Source organism: Scyliorhinus canicula, chromosome 21 (genome assembly GCF_902713615.1).
Source record: "Scyliorhinus canicula chromosome 21, sScyCan1.1, whole genome shotgun sequence".
NCBI classification, from domain to species: domain Eukaryota; kingdom Metazoa; phylum Chordata; class Chondrichthyes; order Carcharhiniformes; family Scyliorhinidae; genus Scyliorhinus; species Scyliorhinus canicula.
Genome location: NC_052166.1, coordinates 8,679,963 through 8,698,362, shown reverse-complemented (window position 1 = coordinate 8,698,362; position 18,400 = coordinate 8,679,963).

Genomic DNA, 18,400 nt, shown 5'->3' with positions numbered 1-18,400 from the left:
GGATCCTCTTGGAAGGAGCGATCACAATATGGTGGAAATTAAAATACAGATGGAGGGTGAGAAAGTAAAATCAAATACTAGTGTTTTGTGTTTAAACAAAGGAGATGACAAGGGGATGAGAGAAGAACTAGCTAAGGTAGACTGGGAGCTAAGACTTTATGGTGGAACAGTTGAGGAACAGTGGAGAACTTTTCAAGCGATTTTTCACAGTGCTCAGCAAAGGTTTATACCAACAAAAATGAAGGACGGAAGAAAGAGGGAAAATCGACCGTGGCTATCTAAGGAAATAAGGGAGAGTATAAAATTGAAGGAAAAAGCATATAAAGTGGCAAAGATTGCTGGGAGATTAGAGGACTGGGAAATCTTTAGGGGGCAACAGAAAGCTACTAAAAAAGCTATAAAGAAGAGTAAGATAGAGTATGAGAGTAAACTTGCTCAGAATATAAAAACAGACAGTAAAAGTTTTTACAAATATATAAGACAAAAAAGAGTGGCTAAGGTAAATATTGGTCCTTTAGAGGATAAGAAGGGAGTTTTAATAATGGGAAATGAGGAAATGGCTGAGGAACTGAACAGGTTTTTTGGGTCGGTCTTCACAGTGGAAGACACAAATAACATGCCAGCGACTGATAGAAATGAGGCTATGACAGGTGAGGACCTTGAGAGGATTGTTATCACTAAGGAGGGAGTGATGGACAAGCTAATGGGGCTAAAGGTAGACAAGTCTCCTGGCCCTGACGGAATGCATCCCAGAGTGCTAACAGAGATGGCTAGGGAAATTGCAGATGCACTAGTGATAATTTACCGAAATTCACTAGACTCTGGGGTGGTCCCGGTGGATTGGTAATTAGCAAACGTGACGCCACTGTTTAAAAAAGGAGGTAGGCAGAAAGCAGGAAATTATAGGCCAGTGAGCTTAACTTCGGTAGTAGGGAAGATGCTGGAATCTATCATCATGGAAGAAATTGCGAGGCATCTGGATAGAAATTGTTCCATTGGGCAGACGCAGCATGGGTTCGTAAAGGGCAGGTCATGCCTAACTAATTTAGTGGAATTTTTTGAGGACATTACCAGTGCAGTAGATAACGGGGAGCCGATGGATGTGGTATATCTGTATTTCCAGAAAGCCTTTGACAAGGTGCCACACAAAAGGTTGCTGCATAAGATAAAGATGCATGGCATTAAGGGTAAAGTAGTGGATAGAGGATTAGTCAATTAATAAAAAGCAAAGAGTTGGGATAAATGTGTGTTTCTCTGGTTGGCAATCAGTAGCTAGTGATGTCCCTCAGGGATCCGTGTTGGGCCCACAATTGTTCACAATTTACATAGATGATTTGGAGTTGGGGACCAAGGGCAATGTGTCCAAGTTTGCAGATGACACTAAGATGAGTGGTAAAGCGAAAAGTGCAGAGGATACTGGAAGTCTGCAGAGGGATTCGGATGGGTTAAGTGAATGGTCTCGGGTCTGGCAGATGGAATACAATGTTGACAAACGTGAGGTTATCCATTTTGGTAGGAATAACAGCAAACGGGATTATTATTTAAACGATAAAATATTAAAGCATGCCGCTGTTCAGAGAGACTTGGGTGTGCTAGTGCATGAGTCACAGAAGGTTGGTTTACAAGTGCAACAGGTGATTAAGAAGGCAAATGTAATTTTGTCCTTCATTGCTAGAGGGATGGAGTTTAAGACTAGGGAGGTTATGTTGCAATTGCAGAAGGTGTTAGTGCGGCCACACCTGGAGTATTGTGTTCAGTTTTGGGATCCTTTCTTGAGAAAGGACGTACTGGCGCTGGAGGGTGTGCAGAGGAGATTCACTAGGTTAATCCCAGAGCAGAAGGGCTTGGATTATGAGGAGGGGTTGAGTAGACTGGGACTTCGTTGGAATTTAGAAGGATTGGGGGGGATCTTATCGAAACATTTAAAATTATGAAGGGAATAGATAGGATAGATGTGGGCAGGTTGTTTCCACTGGCGGGTGGCAGCATAACTAGGGGACATAGCCTTAAAATTAGGGGAAGTAGATTTAGGACTGACTTTAGGAGGAGCTTCTTCACCCAAAGGGTTGTGAATCTATGGAATTCCTTGCCCAGTGAAGCAGTTGAGGCTCCTTCATTACATGTTTTTAAGGTAAAGATAGATAGTTTTTTGAAGAATAAAGGGATTAAGGGTTATGGTGTTCGGGCCGGAAAGTGGAGCTGAGTCCACAAAAGATCAGCCATGATCTAATTGAATGGCGGAGCAGGCTCGAGGGGCCTGATGGCATACTCCTGCTCCTAGTTCTTATGTTATTCTGTGGAAATGCCGGCGTTGGACTGGGGTGCGCACAGTAAGAAGTCTTACAACACCAGGTTAAAGTCCAACATGTTTGTTTCAAACACTAGCTTTCGGAGTTCTGCGCCTTCCTCAGTTGACGAAGTAGCAGTGATAAGAAAGCTAGTGTTTGAAACAAACTTGTTGGACTTCAACCTGTTATTATAAGACTTTGTACTTTGTCACTTGAGCTAAGGTTTGCATTGGGTGAATGTACAGATTCCAGGGACGGAATTAGTTGCATTCGCATTTACATACACTGAATAAACTCTATTTTTTTTTAATTTTAGAGTACCCAATGCATTTTTGTCCAATTAAGGGGGGATTTAGATTGGCCAATGCACCTACACTGCATATCTTCGGGTTGCGGGGGCAGGACCCACGCAAACACGGGATGAATGTGCGAACTCCACGTAGACAGTGACCCAGAGCTGGGATCGAATCTGGGACCTCGGCGCTGTGAGGCAGCAGGGCAAACACACTGCGCCACTGTGCTGCCCTACAAACAATCAACACTATTCGCATCACAATTTATTCCATGCAGTTTATCAATTTTCTTAGCATCCCAGTTATCACACAAATACATTTGTGCAGAGGTCACTCAGGAGCAACATAAGGATGTGTCCTATCTGTATCTGGGAGCCTTGAGCTATTAAGCATACATTGTGCTCCTTCTCCTGTGAAGCTGTTATGAATGGCTATTGAAATACTCATGGCGTGCAGTTGAGAAATCCTCTAAGCCTCAGCGCCACAATCGCGCTTTGCGTGGGGGCGGAGAATTGGGCGTCGAACCTGCAATCCGGTCTGACGCTGCTGCCGCGATTCTTCAGGTAAGTCCAGAGTGATTCGTGCACGTTTTATAGCGGGCGGGGGGATATAGTCCGATTATCAGAGAATTCCGGCCACATGGTTGGAGTACCGGAGAATCCCGGTCAATTAGGCAAGGGGAGCTTTCGATCATCCCGCCGCTTGGCAATGGGATCCCATTGAGGCCAAGTAGTTGCCAGCCAGCGGGTAAAGTGAATCGTAAATACCAAGAATTGTGAAGAGTGCTACTGCGTACAAGTTCTATTCAGAGACAGGCATGAATTATATGTATGTGCAATGCAGGTGCCGACAGTGACGAGTAGGTCAACCAGCTGGTTCCGAACAAAAACAATGGTTATGCATTGAAACACAGGATCACACATGTAACTCTATATTTTAGGGCAGCACGATAGCATAACGATTAGCACTATAGCTGCACAGCGCCAGGGTCCTCCAGCGCCACATGCAACTCTGTATTTTATCCACGAGGTGAAACCAAACGTTTATGTGTCGACTTCAATACAAAAGCGAATGTGTCACGGTTTTGAAATGTAAACTTTCCGATTGAGGTCTTAGGTTCTCTGTTACCATGTGTCGTGTGACAGTACATTGAAGAAATGGGTGTTTTTTTGACCTAATAACTGTAGTCGGTGTAACTTTAAGAAATTAGTGTTTATTACTGCAGTGAGGTCAGAGTGGGTGGAGCGGGGCTGTCTTTCTGTTTTACTTTCGTTTTTGAGCAGGCTGCAATATAATGAGGTTTTAGTTTCGTTTTCAGAGATAGGAAATAGAAAAATAGAAAAATACAGCACAGAACAGGTCCTTCGGCCCACAATGTTGTGCCGAACTATTGTCCGAGATTAAGAACAAATTAATTTACACCCCATCATTCTACCATAACCCATATACCTATCCAATAGCCGCTTGAAGGTCCCTAATGTTTCCGACTCACCTACTTTCACAGACAGTGCATTCCAGGCCCCCACTACTCTCTGGGTAAAGAACCTACCTCTGACATCCCCCCCTATATTTTCCACCATTCACCTTCAATTTATGTCCCCTTGTAATGTTTTGTTCCACCCGGGGAAAAAGTATCTGACTATGTACTCTCTATTCCCCTCATCATCTTATAAACTTCTATCAAGTCGCCCCTCATCCTTCTCCGATATAATGATAAAAGGATGAGCACACTCAACCTTCCCTCGTAAGACCTACCCTCCATTCTAGGCAACATCCTGGTAAACCTTCTTTGCACCTTTTCCAAATCTTCCACATCCTTCATAAAATCAGGCGACCAGAACCGCACACAGTATTCCAAATGTGGCCTTAGCAAGGTTCTGTACAGTTGCATCATCATCTCACGGCTCTTCAATTCAATCCCTCTGCTAATGAACGCGAGCACACAACAGACATTCACAGCCCAATCCACTGAGTGGCAACTTTCAAAGATCTATGAACATAGACCCGAAAACTCTCTCCTCCTCCACATTTCCAAGAACCCTACTGTCAACCTGTATTCCGCATTCATATTTGTCCTTCCAAAATGGATAACCTCACACTTTACAGGGTTAAACTCTATCTGGCACTTCTCAGCCTAGCTCTGCACCCCATCTATGTCTCTTTGCAGCCGACAACAGCCCTCCTCACTATCTACAACTCCACCAATCTTCGTGTAGTCTGCAAATGCACTGATCCAGACTTCAACTCCCTCGTCCAAGTCATTAATGAAAATCACAGACAGCAGAGGACCCAGAACTCATCTCTGCGGTACGCTACTGGTAACTGGGCTCCAGGCTGAATATTTTTCACCCACCACCACTCTCTGACCTCTATCGGTGAGCCAGTTCGTTATCCAACTGGCCAGATTTCCCACTACCCCATGCCTCCTTACTTTCTGCATAAGTGTACCATGGGAAACCTTATCAAATGCCTTACTAAAATCCTTGTCCACCACATCCACAGTTTTACCTTCATCCACGTGCGTGGTCACCTCCACAAAGAATTCGATAAGTCTTGTGAGGCAAGACATACCCCTCACAGATCCGTGCTGACCATGCCTAATCAAACAATGTCTTTCCAGATGCTCAGAAATCCTATCCCTCAGTACCCTTCCCATTACTTTGCCTACCACCGAAATAAGACTGTGGCCTGTAATTCCCAGGGTTATCCCTATTCCCTTTTCTGTACAGGGGCACGACATTCGCCACTCTCCAATCCCCTGGCACAACCCCTGTTGTCAGTGACGACGAAAAGATTATTGCCAACGGCTCTGCAATTTCATCTCTTGCTTCCCATAAAATCCTTCGATGTATTCTGTCAGGTCCGGGGGCATGTCTGCCCTCAAGTTTTTCAAAATGCGCATCTTCCTTCATAACAAGCATTCATCGAGCTTACCTCTATTTCACACTGTCCTCTGCAACAATATACCCCCTCTCATTCGTAAACCGGAGTTGCAGTGAAAGCCAGCAGATGTAAATGGATCTCTCTACAAGCTAAAGAGTGTTAATTTGGGTGATTCCAAAGGCGCATTAACGAATTAAAACCTGATCTTTTTTTATAAATGTTTTTTTATTGAGTTTTCATATTTTATATATGACAAATTACAAGTTATTAGAGAGAGAGAAAAAAAAAGGAAAACACAAAAATTTAACATGAATATTTACAGGTAAGCATCTTCATAACAATAATTGTGGCCGCCCCCTTTAGCCAGCATACATATTTTACATTCCCCAATATGGCCGAGGCACATGTTTATAGGCATTTATTTATAGTTTGGTTTTGGGCCTTGGCTTGCCATCAAACCCCCATACCGAGCCCGCTCCCCCCGGCTACCTTCCCCCGATTCCCGTCCATTTTCCCCTGGTTCTTGGCCACCCAACTATTCTTCCTCATGTACGTTGGCCACAAACAGGTCCCGGAACAGTTGCATGAATGGCTCCCACGTTCTGTGGAAGCCGTCGTCCGACCCTCGGATGGCGAATTTGATTTTCTCCATTTGGAGAGATTCCGAGAGGTCGGACAGCCAGTCTGCAGCTCTGGGTGGTGCTGCTGACCGCCAGCCAAACAGGATTCTACGGTGGGCAATCAGGGAGGCAAAGGCAAGGGCGTCCGCCCTCCTCCCCAGGAATAGATCTGGCTGGTCTGAAACCACGAAGACCGCCACTCTCGGGCATGGCTCCACCCTCACCCCCACCACTTTGGACATAGCCTCGAAGAAGGCTGCCCATTACTCCACAAGTCTGGGGCAAGACCAGAACATGTGGGAGTGGTTGGCCGGGCCTCTCTGGCACCGCTCACATTTGTCCTCCACCTCCGGGAAGAACCTACTTATACGGTTTCTCGTTAAGTGGGCTCTATATTCCACGTTTAGTTGCATCAGGCTGAGCCTTTCGCACGTGGAGGTGGAGTTGACCCTATGCAGTGCTTCGCTCCAGAGTCCCCACCCTATCTCCATCCCCAGGTCGTCCTCCCATTTCCTTCTTGTTGCGTCCAGTACGGTGTCGTCCCTATCTACCAGTCGGTCATACATGTCACTACAGTTCCCTTTCTCTAGGATACTTGCGTCCAGTAGGTCTTCCAATAGTGTCTGTCGTGGCGGTTGTGGGTATGTCCTTGTCTCCTTTCGTAGGAAGATTTTGAGCTGCAGGTACCGTAGCTCGTTCCCCCCAGCTAGCTGAAAATTCTCTGTCAGTTCGTCCAGTGTTGCGATCCTGTCGTCCGTGTATAGGTCCCTGACTGTCAGTGTCCCCCCGTCCTGTCTCCACCTTTTGAAGGTGGCGTCGGTCAGTGCTGGTTTGAACCTATGGTTGTTGCAGATGGGAGCCTTGTCCGACATTTTGTACAGGCCAAATTGCTGCCGCAGTTGGTTCCAGGGTTGGAGGGTGGCTGTCACCACTGGGCTGGTGGAGTGTTTTTTGGGTGGGGATGGGATTGCTGCGGTGGCGAGGGCCCGGAGGGAGGTTCCCATGCAGGAGGCCTCCTCCGCACGCACCCACTCGGCTTCTGGCTCCTGGATCCAACCCCTTACTCGCTCGGCTGTTGCCTCCCAGTGGTAGAATTGTAGATTCGGGAGGGCTAGCCCCCCCCCTGGATTTTGTTTTTTGTATGACCTCATTGGGATCCTAGCATTTTTACCCCCCCCCCCATACGAACGCCATGATATGTTTGTCCAGCGCTTTGAAAAAGGCCTTGGGGATGTAAATCGGAATGGATCTAAACAGGAAAATGAACCTGGGCAGTACGTTCATTTTGATCGTCTGGACTCTCCCCGCAAGGGAGAGCGGGAGTGTGTTCCATCTTTGCAGGTCCTTTTTAACTTCCTCCGTCAGGCTGGTGAGGTTCCATTTGTGGATCCCTTTCCAGTCATGGGCTATTTGGATCCCCAGGTAGCGGAATTTATTTCGGGCTTGTTTGAACGGCAGCCCCTTTAGTGCTGCCCCCCCCCCCCCCCCTTGCGGGTGTACTGGGAAGATCTCACTTTTGCTCATGTTGAGTTTGTAGCCCGAGAAGGCTCCAAACTCTTTCAGGAGCGCTATGATTCCGTCCATGCTGCTTTGTGGGTCCGAGATATAGAGGAGCAGATCATCCGCATAGAGTGAGACTCCGTGCTCTCTACCTCCCCTTCGGATCCCCCTCCAATTTTTTGCTGCCCTGAGCGTGATTGCTAGCGGTTCGATTGCTAGTGCGAACAGCAGCGGGGACAGTGGGCATCCTTGTCTGGTGCCCCTGTGCAGCTGGAATTATTGGGAGTTGGTATTGTTGGTCCGTACACTCGGCATGGGAGCGTTGTATAGGAGCTTTATCCAAGCGGTGAACCCTGTTACAAGCCCGAACCGCTCCAGTACCTCTATGAGGTATTTCCATTCGACTCTGTCGAAGGCCTTTTCTGCGTCCAGGGAGACGATCACCTCTTGTGTTCTCTCCCCGGAGGGGGTCATTATCACGTTCAGCAGGCGCCTGATGTTCGCGGTAAGCTGTCTACCTTTGACGAAGCGCGTCTGGTCCTCTATGACCACCTCAGGTACACAGTCTTCTAGCCTTTTGGCTAGGATTTTGGCCAGTATTTTGGAGTCTGCGTTCAGCAGAGATATGGGTCTGTATGACCCACATTCCGTTGGGTCTTTGTCTTTCTTAGGTATCAGCGAGATTGAGGTCTGTGCTAACGTGGGTGGCAGTGTGCCCCTAGCTAGCGAGTCTGTGAACATCTCCCGCAGGTGCGGGGCCAGCGCTGTCGCGAATTTTTTGTAGAAGTCCGCCGGGAATCCATCCGGTCCCGGCGCCTTCCCCGTCTGCATGGAGCTAATGCTCTCCATGATCTCTCCCAGTGCTAGTGGTGCTCCAGATCCCGTTTTCTGCCCTCTCCCACGACTGGTATGTCCAGTCCATCAAGAAACCGGTTCATCCCAGCCTTCCCCATTGGGGGCTCCGAGGTGTATAGCTCTTGGTAGAAGGCATTGAAGGTTTCGTTAATCCTCTCTGGTTCTGTTTCCCACGTGCCTCTGGTACCTCTGATTTGCGCAATTTCCCTGCTGGCTGCCTGCTTTCTCAGCTGGTGTGCCAACAGGCGGCTGGCTTTGTCTCCGTGTTCGTACAGGGCCCCGCGTGCCTGGCGGAGTTGGTGTACTGCTTTCCTGGTGGAGAGCAGGTCAAAGTTCCTTTGTAATTCTTTTCTCTCCGCCAGGAGCTCTACGGTCGGGGCCTCGGAGTATTTACGGTCTACCTCCAGTATGGAGTCGACCAGCTTCTGCCTAGCCACCCTTTCCTCCCTATCTCTTTGCGCTTTGGAGGCAATGATTTCCCCTCTTAGTACGGCCTTAAGCGCTTCCCAGAACGTGGAGGATGAGACCTCCCCGTTTTGGTTGTTCTCCGTGTATTCCGCTATGGCCCGCGCTATCCTTTCGCTGAAGACCTTGTCAGCTAGTAAGGCACCGTCCAGCCTCCATGTGGGGCGCTGGGCCCTTCCCGTCTCCAGCCGCACGTCCATGTAGTGTGGGGCGTGGTCTGATATCACAATTGCGGAGTATTCCACCTTGTCTATCCCTGGAAGCACCGTTTTACCCACCACAAAGAAGTCAATTCTGGTGTAAACATTGTGTACTGGGGAGAAGAAAGAGAATTCTTTCTCCCCCGGGTGGGCGAATCTCCAGGGGTCCACTGCTCCCATCTGCTCCATATAGTGACTGAGTTCCCTTGCCATGTTTGAGGTTTTCCCCGTTCTGGGGTTTGATCTGTCCGTCTTTGGGTCCTGTACACAGTTGAAGTCCCCCCCATGATTAGTCGGTGCGTCGCTATGTCCGGGATTTCTGCCATGGTCTTTTGGATGAAGCTCGTGTCGTCCCAGTTGGGCGCGTACACATTAACTAGAACTACCGGCGCCCCATCCAGGGCCCCGCTGACCATGACATACCGTCCCCCTGAGTCCGTGACCGTCTTTGTCGCCCTAAACATTGTCCTCTTGCCAATCAGGATCGCCACCCCCCTGGCCCTTGCCCCATAACAGGAATGATAGGTTTGTCCCACCCAGCCCTTTCTTACCCGCAGTTGGTCCTGCTCCCTCAGGTGCGTCTCTTGGAGGAAGACTATGTCGGCCCTCATGTTTCTAAGGTGGGTGAGGACTCTAGATCTCTTCACTGGGCCGTTAAGTCCCCTTTCGTTCCAGGTGACTATTCTGGTGGGGGGCTTCTGCCCCCTTGCTCCTGTGGGGTTAACCATATTTGTCCGGTAGACGCACCCCTGCCCTCTGGGGTTTCCCTTTGTTAGGGGGCCGTCCAGGATGTCCACTATCACTGCTCTCCCCATGCGGTCGGCTCCCTGCGCTCCGGGGTTCCCCCTTGTCCCGGGGACACCCGCCATGGCCGTCCACTGTGTGTCCGCCACGCGGGTAGTCCCCTGCACTCCGGGGGGCCCCTTCACCCACAGACCGTACTGGGTGGGTGCTTGCAGCGGTTCCCTGTTTCGAGCCCTTGTCTGTGGCACTTTGTGGCCCTATTCCCTTTCTGGCCTCTTTTGTCCCTTCGTCCCTGCATTTCCCCTCCCTGGTCTCTCGCCCCCCGAGTGCCCCCCCCCCCGTTCTATCCCTTTCCCCCCTCCCCTGTATACCCCTCCATTGCCCCTCTCTCCCCCATTCCTGTCCCCATTTGCTCTCCCACCTTTGATGGGTGATCCCCCCCTCCCCTGCCTGGCGCCTTCCCCCCTGTTGGGGGTGCGCTGCGGCTCTGATCTGTTGCGCGCCCCCGTCGCTAGCTTTCCTGCTAGCACAGTGGCTCCCTTCTCGGAGGTTGCTGTCCCGCTTCTCCTCTCCCCTCTCCAGTACTCCCATTCCCTCGTGCCGGGGCCTGGCCTCCTACCTGGAGCGGGCCCTTGGGCATTGGGTTGTTTTTCGTTCTGGGTGTTCCTGCCAGGGGGGAGGGGGCTGGCTTTGCCTCGCCCCTCCCCACCCCCCCCGTCGGCATGACGTTTCTCCTTGCCATGGGCCCCTCGTCCCTACTTCCCATGGCGTTTTTCCAGCCCGTGCTCCTCGACGAATCTATTCGCCTCGGCAGGGGCTGTAAAGAAATATTCCTTGTTTTGGTATGTGACCCAGAGTTTTGCTGGGTACAGCATACCAAAACGTACTTTGTTCTTGTAGAGAGCTGCTTTCGCTCTTTTGAACTCCGCCCGTCTCTTAGCTATGTTCGCTCCAAGATCCTCGTAGATTCGGATGGCGTGCCCGTTCCATTTGCAGGCTCTATTCTCCTTGGCCCAGCGCAGGATTGTCTCCCTATCCCGGTACCGGTGCAGTTTGGCTATAACTGCTCTCGGTTTTTCCCCTTCCTTGGGCTTCGGGTGCTGTAACCGATGAGCTCTGTCCATTTCCGGTGGGGTGGGAAAAGTTTCCCGCCCCACTAAGGAGCCCAGCATCGCAGCCACGAATGTTGTGGGATTTCTACCCTCGATCCCCTCTGGCAGGCCCACTATCCTAATATTTTGCCTTCTCGAGCTGTTCTCCTGGTCGTCTACCCTGCCCTTCAGGCTCCCCTGTGTTGCACTCAGTTTCGCCATTTCCCTCTCCAGGGACATGACCCGGTCGCTCACGTCAGTCGCTGCCTTCTCCAGCTCTTTAATGGTTGCCCCCTGTGCTTCCAGTATCTTCCCTTGGGCATCCACTTTCTTCTCCAATCTGGTCAGAGCCTGCTGCACCCCTGACATGGCCCTGGTCACTGCTGCCTGTGCTGCGGCCTCTGCGTCTGCTTTTAACTCTGCCTTGATTGCCTGCAGCTGCTCCCTCACCACCTCGGCAAAGGCTTCCTTCCAATTCACGCCCCCCTCTAACCCCAGGGGAGAGGTTGCCCGCCCTTCCAGCTCTTTTGGATGCGGCGATACATCCTTCCCGCCGCTTCGCGTTTTGACTCGTTCGCCCAAGCTGGCTTGCCCTTTGCCCCGTCTACTTCCGGTGCCCCCTTTCTCTTGGCTCCCTTCTGGCATTTTTTTCTCCCCCTTCCCCTTCATCTTTTCTTCTCTCCTTGTTCTTCTTTTCCCCCTTTTCTGCACCCTATTTTTATTTTATTTATTATTATATATATATATATATATTTTTTTTTAATAAAAATGTTATTTCCCCCCTTCTTTCCTTTACCCCTTTATTTTACCCCTTTTCTCTTTACCAGTTTTCTTTTGGGTTTTTTTTTAAAAAGAACAGAAATATAAGTCTCTTTTTTCTTTTGTTTTCTCTCCCCACTCACCCAGGAGAGAGAGAGAGAGAGTCCCTTTGTCCTTGCCACGTCGTGGCCACTGCAGTTGGGGGGGGGGGAGGGGCGAGTGGGCCGGTGGTCGCTGCTGGTAAGGGGGGGGGGTGTCCCCGCTGCTGGTTGGGGGGGGTTCCCCGCTGCTGGTTGGGGCGGGTGTCCCGCTGCTGGTTGGGGGGGGGGGGTGTCCCCGCTGCTGGTTGGGGGGGGGGTGCCCCGCTGCTGGTTGGGGGGTCCCCGCTGCTGGTTGGGGGGGGGTCCCCGCTGCTGGTTGGGGGGTCCCCGCTGCTGGTTGGGGGGGTCCCCGCTGCTGGTTGGGGGGGGGTCCCCGCTGCTGGTTGGGGGGGGGTCCCCGCTGCTGGTTGGGGGGGGGGGGGTCCCCGCTGCTGGTTTGGGGGGATCCCCGCTGCTGGTTGGGGGGGTCCCCGCTGCTGGTTGGGGGGGTCCCCGCTGCTGGTTGGGTGGTGTCCCCGCTGCTGGTTTGGGGGGGGGGTCCCCGCTGCTGGTTGGGGGGGGGGGAGAAAAGAGGGCCCGCCGCTGCCGCACCGCTCCCGGCCCGCGTCTGGGGGGGGGGGGGGTGGGGGGAGAGAGAAGAGGGCCCGCCGCTGCCGCACCGCTCCTGGCCCGCGTAGGGGGGGAGGGAGAGGGGTTGGACCTGCCGCTGCTGGGCCCCCCTGTCGCCGCCGCTGCCTCTCCTCCGCCGCCGCTCCTCTGCCGCCGCCGCTCCTCTGCCGCCGCCGCCGCCTCTCCGCCGCCGCCGCTCCTCCTCCGCCGCCGCTCCTCCTCCGCTGCCGCTTCCGCTCCTCCGCTGCCGCTGCCGCTTCTCCTCCTCCGCCGTCCGGCCTGTCGGGGGGGGGGGGGGGGGTTCCTTGTCTCTAAAACCTGATCTATGTGTTAAAAGTGTCTTTTGTCTTCTGGAAGTTGTTGGGAATTTAATAAGGATTACTTAGTGTTGTATTCTACGCGGATTGTATTTGAATTAATGGTTGCAAAGATGTTCACTGTATGTTTTAAAAAGGTTAATCGAATAGACATTGTGTTGCTTAAAAAAGTACATTTCCATTTCTGTTCTATTTCTCCTGTACCACACCTTTAGAGTGGGCCGTTTGTGCCCCATACCACAATCCATTAAAATTTGTGGATCAGGTGAACTCCATGATACACTTTGGGGTTCTCTAAACCCTGGCCCATAAACATGCGACGGCAGCCAGAGCCTGCCTCTGAAGGCAGACATCAATTAATTCCTGTGAGTCGGTTCACACTGAGGAATGGTGTAATTATAATACAAACGAACAGTAACACAAAAACGTGAACCGAATATTATCCCTACGGCTGTTCATGTGATTCCGGTGTTCGAAACGTTCTGCTACTTTTCTTACACTATTCCTCCTCTGGGTCCGAGACCTGAATGGAGAATTGGATCATCTCTCCATTCACCTGCTTTCTAATGCTCTTTGTCCTGCCTCTCAAATTGCAGCAAAGTGGTTCCCATTCAGCCCACTTGACGGGTGAATTGTGACTCTGCTGATTCAAATCATTGCCAATAATGTCCGTTGAATCAGAGATGATAGAATTGTGTTTAAATTACGAACAAGCTTGTCAATTTCGGAAAGTGTTAACTGTGCACACGGCCATTTCGTTCCTTGTAGTTCGTGTTAGGGTATTGTTGTAACCGCTGAATGGCTTTGTCACTGGAGCAGGGCTATCTGGGACCATTTAACAAACGTGGATTAATGTTGCGAATCAGACTATCGCACTCTTCCCCTGCCAACCACGTTTTGTGTAATAACCTCCAGCGAACTGAACGCAAAGATCATCTCCAACAAACCACCCTTTCATACGGGCGGCAATAAAGGAGAATGTTGGGGTCCTGAATTTATTTTTAATCTGAGTTTCCTGATGAGCGAATTTGAAAGCATAGGCACTTTGAAGAAGAATCTTTTACAGAGGGGGAAAAGAAACATATGACAATAAGTCACAGTAACAGAATTAGGCCACTGGGTCCATAAAGTCTGTTCCGCCAATTAATCATGGCTGATATTTTTCTCATCCCTATTCTCCTACCTTCTCGCCATAACCCCCGATCCCCTTATTGGTCAAAACTTATCGAGCTCTGTCTTAAAGATGCTCGGTGATGTGGCCTCCACAGCCTTCTGCGGCAAAGAGTTCCACAGATTCACCACCCTGTCGCTGAAGAACGTCTGCCTCCCTCCCTTCTTAAAAAGCGGTTACATTTGACACTTATCATTCCTCTGGGATCCTTCCTGCCTCTAATGATTCCTGAAAGGTCACAACCAAAGCCTTCACAACCTCCTGAACTATCCATTTTAGAACTCTGAGGCGTTCTTCACCCGAACTAGGTAATTTATCCACCTTCAGACCTTTCAGTTTTGTCAGAACATTCTCCTTAGCAATGGCCATTGCACTCACTTCTGGTCCCTGGTTCATCTGGAGCTCTGGCATCCAACTGGTGCCTTCCACCGTAAAGACTGATCTAAAGTAACTATTCAGTTCCTCTGCCGTTTCTTTGTTTCCTATTATTACTTCTCCAGCTACATTCTCCAGTTGCCCAAAGTCTATTTTTGCCTCCATCTTACATTTTATATATTGAAACAACTCTTCCTATCTTGCTTTATATTACTAGCTGGCTAGCACTCATATTTAATCTCCTCCCCCCTTATTGCTTTTTTGTTGTCCTCTGCTCGCTTTTCAAGGCTTCCTCTGGCTTCCCACTAATCCTCGCTACTTTATGTGCTTTTTCATTAGCGTTTATGCTGTCTTTGCCTTCCCTCGTCAGCTATAGATGTTCTGCCTTCCCATTCGCATGAAGCCTCCTCCATGGGATGAATTTCAGTTGTGATTCCCGAATAACCATTCAAGATTCCCGGCATTGCTGATCCACTGTCTCCCCTGCTGGGCCCATTTTCGAATCAACTCTGGCCATCTCCTCCCTCACGTCTTTGTAGATATCCTTATTTAACTGTAAGAAGGACATGTAAATAATGTTCAAGATGGGAACATGGAGTGGAAATGTCCTTTTGTGCATCAAAATATTAATTGCTTCTGCAATTAAAGACATGTAAATGTCAATTCACTGAACACTTTGAACTATTTGCGGAAGGCAGTGTTAATCGATGTTTTAAAGAGGTAAGCAGATGGTAATCTGAATAAAACAAGGTGAGATGAGTGGGGAAAGGGAGGAGGATGGTACTGCGTCATTCTGCTCATCTGGAGAGCCTATGCAGGCCCGCTGGGTAAATGGCCTTCTGTACCGTTCAAATTGTGTAATTCTCTTTCTTCTCTCTAACCCTTTCCTACTTTCTCTTTCTCTGCACGACCTTTCTGAGTATCTCTTTCACGGCCCCCTCTACCCCTTTATTTATCTCTTTCTCGCTGCCTCACTATTTCTCTCTAAATCTCTCATTCGGTGTCTCACTCTCTCTCACTTTTTGTCTTTGTCTCTCAATGACTCATTGCTAGTCTGTCACATCCTCAGTCATTTTTCTATTTGTCTTCCTTTTGCTATTTCTATCCTTCTGTTTCTCTCTTTTTCGCTCTCCACTTTTCTCTCTCTTTTTCGCTCGTTCTCTTTAACTTTCTCTTTTACTCGCCCTCACTCCACCTGTCTCACCTTTTCTCCCTGCCTCCTTGTTTCCCCATTCTTCTTGCTTCCCCGCACCCTGTCCCTCTCATCAGTTTTTCTTCCAGTGTTTATCATTTGTGTATTTCTTCTTTCCCACTATCTCACTCTCTGATCTTTCATCAGCACTGTGTATCTGAGGTCATAGAATCATAGAAATGTTACAGTATAGAAGGAGGATCTTCAACCCATCTTGTCCATGCCAGCCCAAGAACACCCACGTGCACTCTCTCATCCCATCTTTCTGCACCAGCTCCATAGCCCTGTAACATAGAGCACTGAAGGCGCAGATCCAGATTCTCCACCAGCAACTAGGGCAGCGAATTTCAGGCCCCCCAAAACCTCTGCATAAGCATTTCTTCCTTGTGTTCCCTCTATTCCCTCTACTGGTTTACTACTGGAGCTGGTTTAGCACACTGTGCTAAATTGCTGGCTTTTGAAGCAGACCAAGGCAGGCCAGCAGCACGGTTCAATTCCTGTGCCAGCCTCCCTAAACAGACGCCGGAATGTGGCGACTAGGAGCTTTTCACAGTAACTTCATTGAAGCCTACTTGTGGAAATAAGTAATTTTCATTCATTTCTTCATACTACTTCTCTTGAATTAATGTCCCCTGGTTCTAGAATTTTGCATCATGGTAAAGAATTTTATCATATCTGCTCTATCTCTTCCGTTCATAATGCTGCACATCTCAATTAAGTCACCCCCCTCAGCCTTCTTTGATCCTGGATAAAATATCCCCAATTTATCCAGTCTCTCCTCATAGCTGCATTTTTCTAGAGCAATAATGTCCTTTCTGTAATGTGGCGATTAGGACTTCACATAATACTCCATTTGTGGCCTCCCAAGTGCTTTATGCACTTCCAACATTATATCTTTACCTCCCCGAACAGGTGCCGGAATGTGGCGACTTGGGACTTTTCACAGTAACTTTATTTGAAGCCTACTTGTGACAATAAGCGATTTTCCTTTTTTTCATATTCGATACGTCTACCAATGAGGAGAGCATTTACTTGACACCCTTGACTACTTGAGCTGCTGCCTTTAGGGACCTGTTTACTTGTACACCGAGATCTCTCACTTCATCTATTCCTCTTGCTATATCCCCATTTGTTTTGTGCTCCCTAAACTGTTTGACCTCTCTAAGTGCATGACCTCTCACTTCTCTGTGTAAAATTATATCTTCCACTTTATTTCCCACTATTCCAATCCGTCTGTATCATTTTGGAGATTAGAGCAATCATCTGCACTGTCCACCACTCGGCCACACGTTGTGTCGCCCGAAAATCGTGCTGCCCATGTTCACTTCCAAATCAGTAATATATAACATAAACAGCAATGGTCCGAACACCGATCCGTGTGGAACATCGCTTGAAACAACTTTTTAATTCCAAGGTCAGCCATTGACCTTGGTTTCCTGTCATGAAGCCAACTTTTTATCCAGTTTGCCACATTTCCTCGTATCCCAGGGACCTTCACTTTCCTGATCAATCTCCATTTGGGACTTAGCAAACGCCTTGCTAAAATCGATGTGAACATCATCCACTGCACTGCCTTCACCAACGCTCTTGGTCTCTTCCTCGAAGAATTCAGGCAAATTTGTGAGACAGCACCTTCCTTTAATAAATCTATATAACTCTCCCTGACTAGTTCAAGCCTTTCGAAATCAAAATTGACCCTCTCTCGGGATTGATGTTGCTCATTTGCTCACTACTGATGCATGACGAAAAGACTTATAACTGTTTGGCATTTCTTTTGGTCCCTTTTTAAAGAATAGAACAACGTTTGCATTCCTCCTGTATTCTGGCACATCCCCGTTTCCAATGATGATTGGAAAATCATCCTCAGAGCAACTATTATCTCCTGCCCGACCTCCTTGAGTAGTTTCGGAAAAACTACAGCTGGTGTTGGGACACATCAACTTTAAAATATTCCAATGGTTGGCGTACTTCCTCTTTCTTTATGATTACCCTATCCAATATCTCACAGTGTTTATCCTGGATTACTTTAACTGCACGATCGATTTCTTCGTAAGCACTGAGGCAAATATTTCCTTCTTGATTTCGTCTCTGCTCTTCCGTTATTCGTCTAGGTTATCTGCAGTGCTTTATTTCCTTAAGCCGAACGGGCGCATTCACGTTCTGTTTGATTTCCCCCTGTATTCCTCCAGATGAAAAGGTGGTCTAAATTTGACAGTGCATTATTTTTGGAGGGGAGGTGTCTACTTTGTCCATTTATGCTCTCTTGCTTCAGTGCTCCTCAATGGCTGACTTCAACAAATCTTCGCCAGTCCACCTCCGCCAGCTCCTTCTCATTTCTGCAATTTTGGCTTCCTCCAGTTCAAGTTGTTTATTCCCGCTTTGTCTCTGTTCGTTTCCATGGTCGCATCTGGCTTTGCCTCTCTGTCTTTTTATTTCTCTCTGTGTCTCTGTCTCGCGAGATCAATCACTCTTCCTCCCCGCCTCTCTCCCTCCTCGTCTCTTCCTTTCTCCTACGCTCCATTTAAGTACATCTCACTATCCGGCTTTTCATCCCACCCCATGGCTCTCTGTACCTGTCATTTTGCCTTTCCTTCGCACTGTCGACCTTTCACTTCTGGTCTGCCCCGTTGGTACTATCGTGTCCAATACCCCTCCTGTTTGGCTTTACAGGGCGCTGTCGTGAAATTAAACCCCACTACCATGACAATTCAGCTCTGAATTCCACTGGTGGATTGTGTATTTTGCCTCTGTTCGCCACATCCCTTACCTCAATAAATCTTTGTGACCTTTACATCCTCTCAAACCCACCATTATACCCACCACTACCGCACTCATTGCAGTATATTATATTTCCCTATCGTGTGTGAAGGATGGAAGTTTTCTATCCGATTAATATTAGGAGGTTGGGAAATATGCAGTCGCCAGATTAGATGTGAT